Below are 18,450 nucleotides of genomic sequence, written 5' to 3'. Positions count from 1 at the left end.
GGTCTCGCACCAAGCCTTCGTGGCGCAATGGCAGCGCGTTCGGCTGTTAACCGAAAGGTTGGTGGTTCGAGCCCACCCGGGGGCGATTCATTTTTTTTTTTAAATTTTATACTATTTTTTTTACTGTATATTTTTGAAAAAGGTACGCAATTATAAAAAGGATACCTCGCTACTTAGTTAAAAAAAATGTTTAAATACTTTTGCCCAAGGAAGAAAAAGAAAATTACTAACAATCGCGTTTCATAGAAGATATAGAAAGAGAAGATGGAACGCAACATACATTTCCATTCAATAAATTTCTGAATCGAATTAATAAATTTTCACGAGTCTTGACACATCCACCATTGTCCAGACTAGATTAATTTCCTTAAGTATCGAAATATTAATATTTTTCTAAAATCTTAGTAAATCGGACAATCGAAGAAGCGACCTACTCCTGCAAAATCTATTTTTTTATTTTCTATTATTATATATCCGCCTATTTAAATGTCTACTAAATTGTTATAATTTTAACTTCATTTAAAAAAAAAAAGAATTTAGGTCTCGAATTCCATACTATGCACATAATTCCATACTAACCATATTGACCGGTCAGTGGCTGAGTTGACATCGCGTTTGGGTTTAATTCCTCGGCTGGATAAGTCCTCCATCACAACACGAGCATCATTTTCCGCTTAGTGTGGTGGTAGTAGGAGATTTTCAAATGTTGTCAGGTTATCCGTAACCCGGAAATGTTTCTCTTTCTTTAAAAAAAATATATACATATAGGTACATATTATATAAAGCAGAGTGTCCCGGTGTGAATTTGTCGTTTTTTTTTAACAAATGTACAGTTTTATTCCGAGATTGATGATTTTTTGCACATTCTACCTTCGAAATGGGAGAAAGGTCAGTGTCTACGTGAGATTTTGAAAACCACTCATACCACACCTAAAAGCAGAACTTCTTGATCAAATATTGCCCTCTTGTTGTTGAAAATAAGAGGAAAAGTACTATCCACATCAGATTTTGAAAAACCTCTATGTAAAGCGTAGGAAACACCGGGGAGTTCATCTTTAGTATTTTAAATTATTATCAGACAGCGGATTATACGCACCTGATTATACGCACCTGTGTCGTTGTTACCCAACTATCTCTTTTTTAAACAATATGTAGTAAAATCATGTACATCTAAAAATATTAAAATAAGTTTTGTTTTTCGGTAGTTCTGAGTAAATAAAAAAATATTGCTTAATTGCACGCCACTGATCGCCAGGTACGAATTTCACCATCATTACATTAATAAATTATCCTCTTCTTTCATCATTAATGTCCGTTTAGGGTGGTTCTTATGATGACAGTAGGCAGTAGGCAGGAGGCAGTGTGGCACCCACATCAGGGGCAGGGCAGGGGCGGCCAGGGCTCCCAGCCACCCCACATACCGCCGTCATTACATTTTCCGCCTTTTATTTAAGGGCTGCTTATGAATAGAGTACTAATGAACGGAATTCACGGGACGGCTAAAGACCTATCATTCCAAATTGCGCTCAAGCTGCCGGGCTCTTTGTAAAAAGTAATTAGCAGCTTACTGAGTACCATCGCGTATTCTTCGCGGGGGTTTGAGCTGTTTTACCCACTGCCTGTATAATATAATCTTTCATGAAATAAAACTCTTGTGAGGATGATTATTTCGAGGGCCTTACCTACGAGTATTGTGCCATCACCGTATCGACTTACCTATCTATTAAATGGAATCAGAGCTAAACAAACAAGACATGCTAAATAATGATAAGTTTTTTACTATACTTACTATTGGTTACTAACTACTAGCCGGCCAAGAGAGAGTTATTTATATATGTAGGGTAGGGCGGGGCAAGTTGAACATGATTTTGCTAATTTGACCCCAGACTCGAAACCATCATAGATATTTTTGTTTTTTTTCAATTTATTAATATAGCTTCATTATCTGGCTTTATAATGTTATTCATGAAATGATATAATACGTTGACCTTATGCAAGATATTTTAATTTTCACACAGAAGGAGAAATGGTTCAACTTGCCTCATAGGTGGGGTTAGTTGAACCACCCCACGGGGCTTGTTGAACAATATAGTATCATATATTTATTATCATTCACACTCATGGTTTAATAAAACAAATTAAGATATTTAAGTTCTTTTATTGAAATAATGAAAAAATACAGAATTAGGTAATAGATCGATTATTTTATCTAAAAAAACCGAGTATAATAAAACGGGTAACATTTCTTAAATTTATTTAATCGATAAAATCGGAAAATGTACATTGGAATAGTTCCAGATGTGCACTTTTGGTGCGCCCAATTTAGACAGGCGTGACAACGAACCCACTCTTTTCCTGGAAAGCTCTCTGAATAAATCTGATCACAAATTAGGCAAGCATATTCTTCACAATTGTCGGATGATGAGTCTGACAATGTGAAGACTTTTTTATTAGTTGCCCTCTTTTTTGCCTAATCTGTTCCTGTCTTTTGATTCTTAGATTGCTCTTGGGCAAGAGAATCCTTTGCAGGAGTATCTGTTAAAATAGCTCTTCTTTTCTTCCTCGCTGTTTGTAGCTGTTTTCTAGGCCCTGCCTTTGGAAATGGTCTAGAAGTCTCGGGTAAAAAGTAAATGGAACTTCTAGATGTAGGTGCTACAGTATTTTTGTTGATATTGGGTGAAACATTCTCTTTGCCTGTTGTCGGTATACCGTGTACGCATCTAGACAGTGAAAAAAAATCGGTATTATTGATGTGTTGACGAGTGAAATGAGTGCACTACGTATAAAATTACAATAAGGAATCTGAATGGGGCAAATTGAACCAAATGGTTCAATTAGCCCCACCCATGTTTTATTACAAATTTAATCGGATAACTCATATACCATTAAAGGTATTACAATTTTACAATTGACAAGATAAAGTTAAGTAAACACCAATTTCAAATTGACTTACCTTGACTTGATACCTTTTTCCTTGGTATCTATTTTCAAAAAAGCAGTCGATCGTCTTTTTTTACTTTTGGAGCAAAAATCACACAAAATCCCCGTACACACGCTACGGATGCCATGTGCCTACTGAATGCTTGGTGGCGTGGTCCCCACACTTCTAGCTTGCTAGAACATGTTCAGCATTCTTCGTAAGTCTTTCGGCTCCGAAGATATTGGCGTGGCCCAACTAGCCCCTTGGTTCAACTAGCCCCGCCCAACCCTACTATTAGTTTCTTCGACTAATATGAAAAACATAATACATACTAAACTTTAAGTTCATACTTACGGAATACAATACATTCTTCGCGTGAAAGCACTATGAAACAATACGTAATTTTTTATAAATAGGTGTTGCATGTGAATCAAGTTGCCATTATTGCCTTGTCGTTATTAATTCTTAACTAGACGTAGTATAGCCTATTCTAAGCTATTCATTTTTTTGGTAGGAATCAAAATATTGTTGTGAGTTCAACCATATCTTATTTTTGTAGTTAGGTATTATAATCATTAGTTGCAACAATATTTTTCGAAATCTTAAAAAACCTACATTGATATTTGAGTTCTAATTCGCGCATCGGCACGTTTAATCAAAGGGGTGTGATAATAATTTGAATGAAAAATTAGTTACTTTTAAACCACTTTTTTACACAATTTTACAAATAATCAACCAGTTTCGGCTATAACTAACCTAATTACAGAGGTTTTATACCATGGGAAATCAATAATTAGGTGATATTGATATATTTAATGTTGACTTGGTGAATTAATAAAAACCTATTTTAATCTTATTCTTGAACCTTTGGATGTCTCTTTATAAACCTATCTGATCATTGTATCTTTAAAAAAATGTTTCATTTATTTTTATTTCATGTACGTATTATTTTTTGTTTGTTGTAATCTTATTTTTATTATTTCTTTCTCATGTTATAAATTATGCATCGTGACATCATTATACCACATATACCTATGTAAAAGACCTACGGGATTAAAATGAATACATTTTTTTAAAATAGGTCATACTTGATTTAAATTATCATGTCAAGACACAAAGATAATGCTTTCTTCGATAATAATAATTTTTCAATTTTGTAATGTAAGTGTATGTATATACTTTATGAAAATAATATAAATTACTCTCAAGGAAAATAAAATAAAAGCGCAGAAAATAAAAAAAAATAACGGTCAAAACTAGGACTGGAACCCAGATTCTTTAGTTTTACCAGGGAACTACTAGCGCTGTAAAATCGATAACTTATTGGACAACTTATAACGATTATAGGATCGATAAGCATGTACCCATGCTACCATGATTTTATACCGATTTCCCTAGTACGGTTTGCACTATTGATATCCAGACCGATGTTGATGAAGAAATAAATCAGTATACGATGTACAATAAATAAACTCGATATAATAAATAATTAGCCTAGTATGGTAGTTAAAAAAATGTCTAAAAATTTAACATGTAAACATTTATTAAATAATGAAAAATAAAAAAATAAAAAATTTAAAAAATTTAAAAAAATAAACTCGATATACGCTGGCAACACAGGCGCATCCCTCTATGAATTGACATCCCTACATAATTTGACAGTATCGAATTCAAATAATAATTTTAATACACATTGGCATTTAATTAGTTCAATAGGTCAATAGTCATAACTCAAAACTAACAACTTTTGTTTCGCCAAGGAACGGAATCAATCGATCGTTGATGAATTGTCTTAGATGAAATAATTAATACTAAGGATACGCTTAGTTAGTTCATCTTCATTCAAAAAACCAGACATTTTGCAAAATGAACGACATTATCCAAACAGTTGTGCAACAGTTGACAGTTTATCCAACACCTTGGAGGCCGTGCTAAAAGTAGACGCTTTTTTCAACCGACTCGCGACTGTCGAAGTCGCGAGTCGGTAATTGCTAACTGACCATAGAAAGTGGACTTCATCAATACCGTATTGACATAATGCTTTTTCGACCATCCTTCAGGACCAAAACTATCAATAACTGAGCTACTGAGACCTAACTAAATGTGACATTTTTTATCAATCTCGTATTTCAATTTAAGAATTACTTACTTCATGGATAATAAGAGACCTAGCCATAAAATTATATATCTATCCATCATATGAATTTATAATAATTAAGCTAAATGTACTTGTTTCTATAATGAAGATAAATTTATCTTTAAAACTCTATATGCACTAAGAATGTTATGTATTAAAAATTATATTCATTTGATAGAATCCACAGGCAAGGTGTCATGTGACAGCCTTGTTGGACTATAATTGTAAACACTAAATATTATATGTAATTTTAATGTTTTGTTCAGTAAAGAAGAAATCTTCAATTTGCATTGATATTTCAGGCGACTAATTATTGCTTATAATTATTTGTTATCCTATATTCTATGCATAAAACCTTGTCTTATAAACATTGGTTTATCATTACAAATTAAAAAAATAATAATATTTGACAAGTCAAAATATTTCATCAACAAATGAAGATATAATATGTCTCGACGCCATCTAGTGAGAAATTTAGCACTAACAAAGCCTTTCCTACAAAAAAAGTTGGTTGTTTACAGGTGGGAAAAAATATAATAAGCAGTAATTGTTGATTGAGGTACTAGTACATATTGAATTATTTGGCGGGTTGGAAATAAGCCGACATAACTCAGTGGTTTCAGAGCACCTGACCGGACATCAGAAGGTACGGGTTCAATTCCCGTTGGCGGCATTTATTTTTACTCGGGAGATATTTTCAATTTGTATTGATATTTCAGGCGACTAATTATTATTTGTTATATTTAATAGGTTGCCATCTTTGGAATGATCGCAAAGTTTTTACCAGAATATATTTGCAACCTAGATGGTGTCTCGGATATACTCATCTGATTTTATTTATATATACATTTTTTGACTTGCATTTAAATGAATAAGTTATTGTATAATACAAATATTCCATGAATTCCACAAATTTAAAAAAAAAGTGGGAAAAAGTTTTAAATCTGTTTCAATATATCATTATAATGGAATTCCACCACGAATTGTCAGTATCAAAAATAGAAATGTTATAATTATTTTTTGTTGCTTGCAGATGTGTTGATGATGGACATTAAAACATTGTCCGAAACGTTGGCTAATGAACAAGGAAGCTCAACACCGTATAATAACCCAAAAAATAACAAGAAAATATCAATAAAAATATATGTATTACACGAAGGTATCGGTGAATTCTACAAAAGTAAAACGATGTTCTAAAACATATTGTAGGTTCAGGTTTGCGTATAAAATATTTTCAATATTACAAGGCGTCACTTTGATGTTCGACCTCTCTTCATTTTTATTCTCCCATTCCTACCTTATTCCTTCTTCCTTCTGCAGTAGCTTCTTCCAGAGAACATACCTACTTCACTATCAGAAATCAGGAGGGTTACTAAGGTGATTCTGAGGTACTACAGCTTTTATGCACACTGGTGAACGTTTTTAGAATATACTAGTGCAGACCCAGACGCAGGAAAAATCACGATATATTGTAGTTATCTACTGTACGATTTGTGAAGCAGAAAGTATTTATAAAAAACGTTTGTCTCAGGATCATGTCTTTCAAAACAAACATAGTAAATTTTAGAGACGTTCAGAAATTCACCATTCAAATGAACGCCGTTAATAAACTTGAAAAATTACGACATCGGTCAATAAATTAAACAAAAGAAATTCACATTTCAAATACCTATTGAAATACTAATCGATTAATTAATATAAAATATTTTTGGCGGCTACTTTATCGCTTGTCTGAATTGTTCCCACAATTAGTTCCAATTCTATTCAGAACATACCTACACATTCTATCATTTTTTCAGACGTTGTTTTCCGTTATTAAAAACTTTAAAAGATTGCGCCGCATTTTCGTGAGACGTTTCCGATATTTCCTTCTGTTCCTTGTACTTCTGAATTCGCTTCTGTAAACTAACTTACACAAATTATTCAAGAACTTTAGAATTTCACTTGCTTTGTCTTAGATTTATCACAAATATTTTCAAACATATTTTCAACTAGTTATGATGCAGAGCAGGCACGGCCCTGAGCCAAACGGCGCCTGCAGCTAGTAAAAACTTCAAGGACGCTGTGTTAGGTACTATTATCATGGCCTTGAATCCTTGGCGCCTTAGCAAGTCTGCGCCTGAAGCGGACTGCTCCAATTGGTCCTGCACAGGACCGACCCTGCACAGAGAGGCAGACGTTTGTTTTCCAAACCCATATGGAACCCTCAGTGAATTTTATTGGATGAGCGATTAGGTAAAACGTGAGACAAAGTACGAGGACTGTGATCTGGTGCTTACGGAATCTCTGCAAACTATCCTTGAAGCAAATCTAATAATTTCGTCGTTCGATCATATATCGAATACATTTTCCTTGTCGTAATTGCCGGGTTTTCAACGAGTAAATCTCTACTTAAAAACCTCAAATTGTCTTTCTCAAAGACAATTAAAATATAATAGAACATTAATAAAGGTCTCAAGAGTGACTTCATAATTAAAATCATTTAAAAAATACATATCGTAATTTTCATTATATTTTGTTTATTTGTTTAATATTTTTATTTTTATCAAAAAATGTAGGTACATTTTTTTATATGTTATGATAATATGTAAGAATATTTCCATTCTTCACACCGAAGCAGTCTTCCATATTGGAGTATTGGAGTAGAGAAGGTAGTGAGGTATAGTAAGGTAGTTAAGTAGGTAGACGAGTGTAGTATAGAAGACGGAGCGTGATAAATGATGTATCGGCTGGAAGAGTCTGCATATAGGATGGCAGAGGTGGAGAGGGGGAGAGGATGGTTGGGGCGGGAGTGGGAACATTTATTATAAAGGGTGATGGAATCCCACCAAGTCACCTACCAACTTCTTTCTGATAACAACATAAGTTTTATTATTAAGTGACTAGTGCATCAGTGGCGTGCCTAGACTTTTCTTCAGATTTAAAATTTTACTAAAAAAATAAATAGTGACAAACTTTTTTATATGGAATAAGTTAATCCGTTCAGAAAGGCGACTTTTTTCTTAAGTTTATGACAATGGTTGGATCATTTACATAGCGCCGTTTAGCGGTAAAATCACCTCGAGGGCGCTTTAGAACTTAATTTAACTAACCTATGACTAACCCCTTATAACTATAACAAATATCTTACAGTTAATATTTTTTACTTACTAAATTTATTGGACTTATAGCTAGAAACTACGCACTGTGACTAATACCTTACGACTTACGTGTTAGATTCATAGCTAGTGACTAACATCTAATACTTATCTATGGCGAGTGAATTTAAACCACATATTTATGACCAGGTTTGTCCTGCTTAAAACTGGACACTTACCTACACTTACCTGTTGAGGTACACGCGTTAAAGTTGCCGGTAAAAAACAAAAAAAAAATGCCGGTAAAAAACATTATTTTTCCGACGCAATACTAAGGAAGATGGGGGGGGGGATTAACCCCATAACCTCCCCCCCCCCTTATATACGCCCTTGTACGAAACTAAATTAGACTTATTCGGTAAGTAATATTGTCAAATGAACTGCCATACACCCTGTGTAAGCGCGTTTCTCCAATGTAAGCGCGCAGTCACGTTCATTAAACGCTGAATATTTATGCGTCAATTCCGCGTCTCTTCGCTCTACTGTACCTACTCACCTACTGTACCCACTGTCTGATGTTAATGATATACTGTTTTAATTGAATATTTGAAGACAGGTCATAAATATTTCATGAAAATTTAGGAGGCGCTGTTGTAAGTACCAATCTAAGGAAATTCCTCTAGCGTGTTCAACAGGCCTACCACAAGACAGCTTTCCTTTATGGTTATTACTTATGTAGTGGTACGCCACTACTTGATTCGAACGTCATTTTAGAAGTTTCGATTTTCTTCCAAACAAGCTTCTTGGATGTTCTTTTATTTAAAAATTTTTGTTTGGCAATATCTACAAAGCAACCAAAATGTTCGAGAAGCTTCTTCACCTTATAAAAGCGAAAGCGTGAAGGAACTCGTCAGTATTAGTGGCGCATCGATGTGAACCCCTCCAAAAGTGTAGCGGTTTTCTTCTCCCATAGAAAGAACCGTTGCACCCCTTGGAGGGCTGTAACTCTTCACGGCGAAGTCATACCATGGCACAACCCTTGACCCTTGACAAAAAACTTTCCTGGACCGCCCACATTTCAGAAACGCTTAACAAGGCCAGGAAAACCTCTAGTGCCCTCTACCCCCTCCTTCATGCAAACTCAAAAACCTTTCTTTACAATAAACTCACCATCTACCGCGCTAAAATCAGACCTATCATTACCTACGCCTCCCCCATCTGGGCCACGGGGAACACCAAACGTCTGGAACAATTCCAAAATGCAACGCTCAGACGATACACCAAAAGTCCATGGTTTGTCAGAAACTCGATAGTAAATTCAGGCACGAAAATCCCCCCACTTAGGAAACACATAGTCGATCTGGCCAAAACTTTCTTCAGCAACCTAGCATCAAACACCAACCCCAGCATCTCTAGCCTGGGTAAACCCAACCCAAGCGACACCCTCTCCAAATACCCATACCCCATCTCCATTCTACTCCCTCCCTAATGTGCGGGCTTAAAACAATATATTTTTAAAAATAAATAAATAAATCATACATACCAAAATACAAAACAACTAGTATTGTACAAAAAAAATAGTACCCCCGCCTCAAAATAAAAAAAATAAAAATTAAAAAAAAACAATCTCACATCACTCAGTCGCCTAAAGGCAGCCCGCACATAGGGCGCAAAACCCCCCTCCAGGTACCTGCGCACTTCAGACAACGAGAAAAAAAGCTCCTAACAAGAGACTTTGCACCTCGGAAAAAAAAATCCATTAGATATCAACAACTCGTCAGTCAGTCAGCTATCAGTCGTTCAACAATTAGCAAGACTTCGCGAGTGACAACCCGCGCCCCTCCGTTGCGTGAGGGGCGATAACACCCGGCTTTGCAAGGTTGTTTCATGGACTCAATTGGGATAATCACAGCGTCTTGGCCCCGGCCATCGTCCCTGGCCAGCGCCACACCGGATCACAGCGCCCTGGTTCCAGCACATCTGACCAGCGCTACATCCACGCACCTAGACCACGCGGCATCCTCGCTAGTCTATGCATCTCCCGTACAACCACCGACTAGGTCCACCGCACCTTCGGCTTCCCTGTCAGTACCGGAGCACCCGGAAGACCCACGCTCTTCAACAGTACCTGATAGATACGTCAACGAGTCCGATCACCAACAGCGGCGTCGACCAGCACTTCACCGCCTGCATCCGGAGTCTTCATCATCAGTCCTCAAGTCATCTCATAAACGGCAACCTGACTCAAATAAAACACTGTGACCTTCACAACATCTTTCATTTCGTGCCTCCTCACCAGATCCCCAAACTTACAAAGCATTGGAAGTTGAACTAAAAAAATAAAGCCTTTTCATAATACTTCGCGAGAAGAAAAAACGCTTCCTGAAGCCAATGAAGTCGACGAACTTTGTGAGGTCGAAGGAAACAAACAGTGAGTGAATAGAGAAAGGTTGAGTAGGTGTACCTACCTACCTACCAACCTACCGAATCAAAGTACCTATAAGCTAAAGGTATTTTAAATTAAATTACAAAAATCCCTCGAAAACCGTTCAAAAAACTTCTTGCACGCTACTGTTGAATATATTTTCTGATGTTCCTTAAACTTGTGGTACAATATACAAAAATAAATGTAGGTATCTCACTATAAACATAAAGGTACCTTTTTATTAGGTACCTACCCGACACGGGAGGTAAAAACAAAGTTAAAATCAAACAAAACAAGCTTAAAATGTTTTCCTACAGGAACTTCATTCGACCAACTTATACAATATATTATTACATATTAATAAATATTGGCAATTAAGGTTAACCAATCCGCGTGGGTGTCTTTCTCCGCATGAATACAAAGTTTCTGTTAATTCATATCTTTTCGGCGTACCTATCTACCTACGTAGAAACACCGCTTGTCTCTATTGCGTTCCGCTTGATCCAGGAATCGCATCACGTACGGAATTAAATCAAAATCATGCCTCGAGGACAACGCGGCGAGATTCTACATTCGCATCACGTAAACGTCTCAGCATCCCTATCTGGATCACTGGATCCCATCTCAATGCCATCCTTTATCATCTATCATCTAGAGCAGAGCTTCTCAAACCGTGATACCGCCTAGGTATGCGATTTGAAGGGATAAATATGCATTATATAGGGATGGTCTGAATCCTTCATAAATTTCTGTTTAAAATAAAATTATAAGTAGTTGCGTTATCGCTCGCCTGAATTCTTCACACGAGCGGTTCCAATTTTGAAAATTACTGTAATGACGTCCGTGACATTGAAAAAGTTGACACGACCAAAAATTGTCGATTATTTTTTCCTAAGCGATCAGAGAAGCTACATTCATCATTTAAAAAGTATTTTATCCAGCAATATTTAGCGGAAGCGATTCTGAGCTTATTCGTTATACAGTTTTTTTGTACTTAAGGGTTAAAATCGCTAAAAAACATCGATTTTGTATGAAGTTAGTTGGACTTACATTTATTTAAAATTAACACATAAATTCGTTCAAAGTTACCACTACAAACACTCGACCGAAATTAGTATTTTTGATACCCTCATATGCCATTGAAATAACATTAAAATTTTAAAAGCCTATAATTTACCTAGCACATCTATGCAAGCACCTATGTTTAGGTCTCCCTCTCCCCCCATCCTTCAGATAAGCTAAATAGGTACATACCTGCCCACTTTTATGAGAAATTGAATTTATTTTGATTTTTTACTTGCAATAATGTATTGGGTTAGAGCAGATTCTAATAAGACAAGCAGTTAGCGTTCTATTGCCACAGAAACTCCACTAAGTTTTAAGGTCATCGGGGTTTTTGTAGGTATGATGAAAGTGAATATAGAATTTTCTCAAATATTATTAGCTAAATGTATAATAAACTATCTACATGTCACATTTGTCTCAAGTTTCAAAAACAATTCTATTCAGCAGTGAGATAATAACGAGTGTAAAATGATATTATTTGGGAAACACCGGTCTAGCTGGTGCCAATGATCGATGATGGAAGATTGGAGAGGGTATGTTGCATTCGTCACTAGGGAAACGACAGACGGTTGGAAATGTTTCAAGGCAGAATTAAATTTTGGCTAGGTAATAATAATTGCCTTAGAAGGTAAATTAGGCAAAGGCCAGGAAACTATATTAGGCTCGAAACGTGGAAAATTATCTATACGAACTTTATCGTCAAATATGGAACTCTATGTGGCCGCTATTTGACCTTGTTTAGGTACCTAACTACTGAGACCTAATTTGAATCTTATCTATAATATATCTATAACGTAGCATAAGTCGTAAGGAAGACATGGCACGATCAAGTGAATCAGATACTCGAGTCGGGCCATGTCAAGAGTCACAATAATAGAAGAGTATGTATGAATATGAATGAGGTAAGAAGTGTGTGTCAAGACCGAGTTGTTGGGCGGTCCGTCCTCTCTGCCTACCCCTGCGGAAACGGCGTGATGGTTAGTTAGTTAGTTAACATTCTTATTTTTTCACAATAACACCTGTCCTATCAAACTCTAACATCTAAACAATTTACCAAAGATGGGATATCAATGATCTACTACCTATTTATAGGTTAGGTTCTTAGTGAAATATTTTATTTTAAACGTGTCTCATTTGCTTGATTGGTGGCGCGATTCTTGGTACCAGTTGTGCCATTTTAAACTTTTTGACAATATTTTTATGGTTAAGAAAAAAAATCTAATTAAAACATCTTCCCAAAAGACGACCTGTTTTTTCTATCCAAAACATCTTGAGAATTGTACTTAAAACATTAAAATTCGTCGAATTTTGTAAGTATTGACTAGTTTCAATAACTTCGGTACGCAACCTTCATCAGTAGGTCACAACAAGTACCGTGGGTACATTTCTATTCCTTAGCTATCCCATCGCGTACAACGCACCGGTTCACAGGGCAAACTTATCTTGTTAGATCCCTTTTGTTTTAGCGGGAGGGGGGCGGCGGCGGCGACCAATCACAAGGCCGCAATCCCTCGCGCGTTATTGGCCCATATACAGAGGTTCCTTTGTTTTTATTGGCCGATAGAACGCTAAGACAAAGGGGACGCTTGATTTATGTGGAGTTTGTTTTCCTTTTTTTCTTCTCCTACGCCCGCGCGCTCTCGTGAGAAACTCGTGAGAACGTGCTCTGATACTGAATGGGATATTCGAATATTTTGTGAGGAACGTGTGCTTTTTTCATAAAGGTCTTGAGTCCACTATTTGAACGCCCGTAGGGCTTTTAAAAACATAATAGGTACATATCGAATATTTACAAACATTTTGCAGAAATATCAAATCAGTACATACATATAAGGAAAATAAATACAAATCAGTTTACAAAGTTAATATGGTAATATATCAGTTATATTCACAACTAATTATTTCTGCTTTGAATGGGATGGAGAGGTTTTAAATACATCGATAAGTTCTGTATATACCTAGGTATACTAATCGACAAAGATATTTATCAGTTTTAAACCATGCCTTATGTTGATTTTTTTGTGAAATGTGATTGTAATAGATGTTACATTCTCGTAACACCTATAACAACGGAACATGGAGAAAAATGATCCTGTTAAAAAGTGACAGCACGCGAACTTCCAGATAAAATATTAGTCATTCAGAATTTATCGAATACACGCGTTTTTTTCCTAATAGATATCATGACGGAATGCTACAATATAAGTATGTCAGTATCAATGTACCTTAGTATTTGTATGAACACGTGTTCCGCCGTCCTCACAAAACATTTGATTTTGACTGAGATTTTGAAAGGAACAAAAAATATTGATTCGGCAAGCGAAACGAAATTTTGTATTGTAGGTAGGTAGGTATATAACGTGTAAACAAAAAAGTATTTCCTATTAACAGCGAATTCTATAGGTATAATATACTTATGTAAAGGAAGGTAACTGCGCGAAAAAAGATCATCATTTTCTTTTTTGCGTTGATCCTAAAAAATCGAAATAATTCGAAACTGATAACGTTCATAAATTCAGTTTTTGGGTAGATTTAGTAAAGCAAAAATGCTAGATAAGGCAGGCAGTAGGTACCTACCTACCCAGTGCAAAGCTAGATAAGGTAGGCAGTAGGTACCTACCTAGTGTAATGCTAGATAAGGTAGGCAGTAGGTATCTACCTAGTGCAATGCTAGATAAGGCAGGCAGTAGGTACCTACCTACCCAGTGCAAAGCTAGATAAGGTAGGCAGTAGGTACCTACCTAGTGCAATGCTAGATAAGGTAGGCAGTAGGTATCTACCTAGTGCAATGCTAGATAAGGTAGGCAGTAGGTACCTACCCAGTGCAAAGCTAGATAAGGTAGGCAGTAGGTACCTACCTAGTGCAAAGCTAGATAAGGTAGGCAGTAGGTACCTACCTAGTGCAATGCTAGATAAGGTAGGCAGTAGGTACCTACCTAGTGCAATGCTAGATAAGGCAGGCAGTAGATACCTACCCAGTGCAAAGCTAGATAAGGTAGGCAGTAGGTACCTACCTAGTGCAATGATAGATAAGGTAGGCAGTAGGTACCTACCTAGTGCAATGCTAGATAAGGTAGGCAGTAGGTACATACCTAGTGCAATGCTAGATAATGGAATCGTTAAAGATCTTTTATAAATATGTAGGTATCTTTTAATTTCACTTTTGTTTTTATGAATTACCTAATGTAAATCTTGGAAGAGGAAATTAACCCACTTTCCGATATTCCTTTCCATCAACTTTGTTGTATATAAACGCAGTAGGTATCTACCTAGTGCAATGCTAGATAAGGCAGGCAGTAGGTACCTACCTACCCAGTGCAAAGCTAGATAAGGTAGGCAGTAGGTACCTACCTAGTGCAATGCTAGATAAGGTAGGCAGTAGGTACCTACCTAGTGCAATGCTAGATAAGGTAGGCAGTAGGTACCTACCTAGTGCAATGCTAGATAAGGCAGGCAGTAGATACCTACCCAGTGCAAAGCTAGATAAGGTAGGCAGTAGGTACCTACCTAGTGCAATGCTAGATAAGGTAGGCAGTAGGTACCTACCTAGTGCAATGCTAGATAAGGCAGGCAGTAGATACCTACCCAGTGCAAAGCTAGATAAGGTAGGCAGTAGGTACCTACCTAGTGCAATGCTAGATAAGGTAGGCAGTAGGTACATACCTAGTGCAATGCTAGATAATGGAATCGTTAAAGATCTTTTATAAATATGTAGGTATCTTTTAATTTCACTTTTGTTTTTATGAATTACCTAATGTAAATCTTGGAAGAGGAAATTAACCCACTTTCCGATATTCCTTTCCATCAACTTTGTTGTATATAAACGCATTTCTCTGAAATTGGATGACATTGCAATTGTATTTTAGTAAAAAAACTTTGTTTTTAAGGTTTGATTTATAAAATTCAATAAACTAATAATATAAACTAATGCCTATAGCAGAAACTAATGTTTATAGAGGAAATTAATGTTTATAGTAGGAACTAAAGTCTATAGTGAAAACTAATGTGTATAATATAAACTAATGTATATAATAGGAATAATGATGGTGTAGGCACCTAAATACATTGAACAAATATGGATGGTACCTAACTAAAAGCGCTGAAACCCAAATGTCAAGGTTGGGTGAAATGAAAGGAATGACTGGAAGGTAAATGTACCTACACAGTAGGTAGGATATAAAATTCCTGATGACCTATTTATGAAGTACCTATAAGTATTTTTACCATCGTAGAGTAGAATTTACAAAAAAAAACACCTTACTTAAGTTATTTTTACCAACCTGTGAAAAATTATAAAATATGATAACTTGAAAATCAAAAAAAAAAACCAGACACTTGAAAAATCACAATCTCTGTATTTAATTGTCAAAATAAGACCCTATGAAATTTAAACAAAATAAATAGATAGGCAACCATTTTAAGTATGAAATTATAATATAATTTTTATTAGGTCTACTTTATCGTTCCAATTTTGAAAATGACATTCAAATTAATTTTCTGTTAAAATATTATATTGTAGCTAAGTAGGTACCTACCTTATCCCTTGTCTGATTTCTTTACACAAATAGTTCCAGTTTTGAAAATGGCGCTTAATTTCAAAACAAATCCGAGTTTATGAATCAAGTTACAATCACTCACAGACTGACCCACAGCCAAAATTTGTATTTTATGATTAAATTGGTTGCAATATAATAAATTCAAAATCAAAACTATGCAGAAATCATGACTTAGATGCAATTAATAAAAAAACTATGCTTTGGTTTTTATTGCGATGATTTTAAGCATGTTAAGCGCCCTTGAGGTAATTTTTCACAACAACAACGCTATACAAATTGATACATATCTACATACAGTGGAGTGCATTGCTCTCTGACCAATACAAATGAATGGATATAATTTCTGTGATGCGTTGAATATTTAAAATCGATCATTTCGCCAGGACAGAACCGACAGAACAGAAATAATAACAGAACTTGAAAAGAACTTTCACAGAACTTGAAAATTGTGTTTGAAATTTGAAGAATTGTTAAAATTCTCTGAAACAACCCGTCTTAAATGTTTTTCTTATTTTTCTCGGGGTGTTAAATGTTTTAAACGTCTTAAATCCAGCGATATAGGTCGTTAAACCCGCCAGCGCTGGTGGGCGGCGGTGGCGGGCGGCGGAGAGGGATAGTGGCCCAAGAAGGGGAGGGCGGGAGAGGCGGGACGAGGCAGCCCAGGGCGGGAGGGCGGGGGAGGCAGGCGAGGCGGCGAAGGGCGGCGGAGACAAAGCCCGCCGCTGCTAATTGAATAATGCACACATTAATCAAGGCGGCTTGCACGGACTTAATGGGTTTTTGCCGCCCCCGCCCAAGACAAGCCCAAGACGCTGAAAACCTTGACTCGGTTACGGATGGAGATAAATTTAACTGAATTAGGTATGGTCGATCATTGCTTAAGATTGGATCATTATACCTACTCGTATATATATTCTTTTTTACCTGTCTACTTATAATCGTATTTAAGTGTTTAACAAGATTTTTGGCACTGTATACTAAATGTATTAAGGCGGTGCTATACGTAGTAATGCAAAATCATGTGTTTTCATCATTTGGTCGCCTAAAAATGTTTCAGATGCTTTTATTAAATACTGCGAGTAGAATACATATTGGCCTTTGACAAAATCGAGTATTTTTTAGATAAATCTATTTATAAGCCCAGAAAAAAATAATGTAAAGGCCTATGAAAACTGCTTTAAAGTTCAAAATCTCCTACTTACGAACCCATTTTCGATAATGATTTTATTGTATAATGTGGAAAATTAAGTTATTTATAAAATGATCGAAAAAAATGAAATATTTATGCCTGAACATCCACAAAATAAAATAAAAGGCACTTTTTGGCCATGTTTTTTTGTTGCATAAATCAAAACAGGCGGATGGTGTTTAGCGGGAATTTAAACCGTATCACCATCTACGTAAGGGTTGTTATTGATAGCGGCTCAATTTAAAATATTACACGACGTAGTGCATCGCCTTAACGGTGTTTTTACAACCAGTAAGGTAATGTTATATAACCTGCTATGTTGTAATATTATGAACAAAAAGAAAATTAATAATGTTAGCTTTCGGCTTCGCCCAAACAACTCAACTAACCTTTACGGTTTTTAAATATATGTATTTGAATGTCACTTGTAATCACAATCTTGTAATTGAAACTAACTCACTTCCCGACTGTAGCTGAATTTTTAGTGACAATCACACGCGTACAAATACGCATGTCTCTGAAATCGGTTGACATTTGAGCAGATAATATACTAAATAAATGTCGATCCTCTAAAATTGAGATTTGGCGAAATTTGAAAAGTTGCTTTTTGAGCGGTCGGTGGCCGAGTTGACATCGCGCTTGGGTCCCACTCAGGCGTATTGTGTTCAATTCCTCGGCTGGCTAAGTCCTCCATCACAACACAAGCAACATTTTCAGCTTACTGTTGTGGTAGAAAGAAATTTTCAAATATTGTCATGTTATTCGTAACCCGGGAATGTTTGTGTTTCTTTAAAAAAAAAAAAAAATAAAAAAGAGTGGCTGACTCCAGTCCCCGAGAAGGAATGTTCAATCGTCATTCAAACATTTTTTTTTTATAGTTTTGAAGAAATTTTAAAAGCTCACAGCATTTAAGAGCCAGTCCCTGGGGAGTAAGGTTCAATGCCCAAACTAAATTTAGAACTTATCATAGAAACCCATTTTTTGTTTTTGTTTTAATGTTGTAGAAGTATTGCTTCCCTGCAACAATTAACAATTACTAAAACAATTTTAAGCATCAACCCTTTTTTACTTTCATTTTTAT

The 18,450-nt window shown here is 35.9% G+C and overlaps 1 long non-coding RNA gene and 1 other non-coding gene across 2 annotated transcripts in view; one reads left to right on the top strand and one right to left on the bottom strand.

Moving 5' to 3' along the window:
- The window catches only part of LOC149424058 (uncharacterized), a 651,496-nt gene that overhangs the window by 56,398 nt on the left and 576,648 nt on the right, over nucleotides 1–18,450 (bottom strand). The window lies entirely within an intron of this gene.
- TRNAN-GUU (transfer RNA asparagine (anticodon GUU)) lies at nucleotides 14–85 on the top strand. Its single transcript has one exon. It is a non-coding gene; the product is annotated as a tRNA-Asn (tRNA).

The sequence above is a fragment of the Hesperophylax consimilis genome, chromosome 4, assembly GCF_061612785.1.
Source record: "Hesperophylax consimilis isolate HC1 chromosome 4, BYU_Hcon_1.0, whole genome shotgun sequence".
NCBI lineage: Eukaryota > Metazoa > Arthropoda > Insecta > Trichoptera > Limnephilidae > Hesperophylax > Hesperophylax consimilis.
Note: the sequence above shows the minus strand (reverse complement) of the source record. Positions and strands in the feature narration are given on the sequence as shown.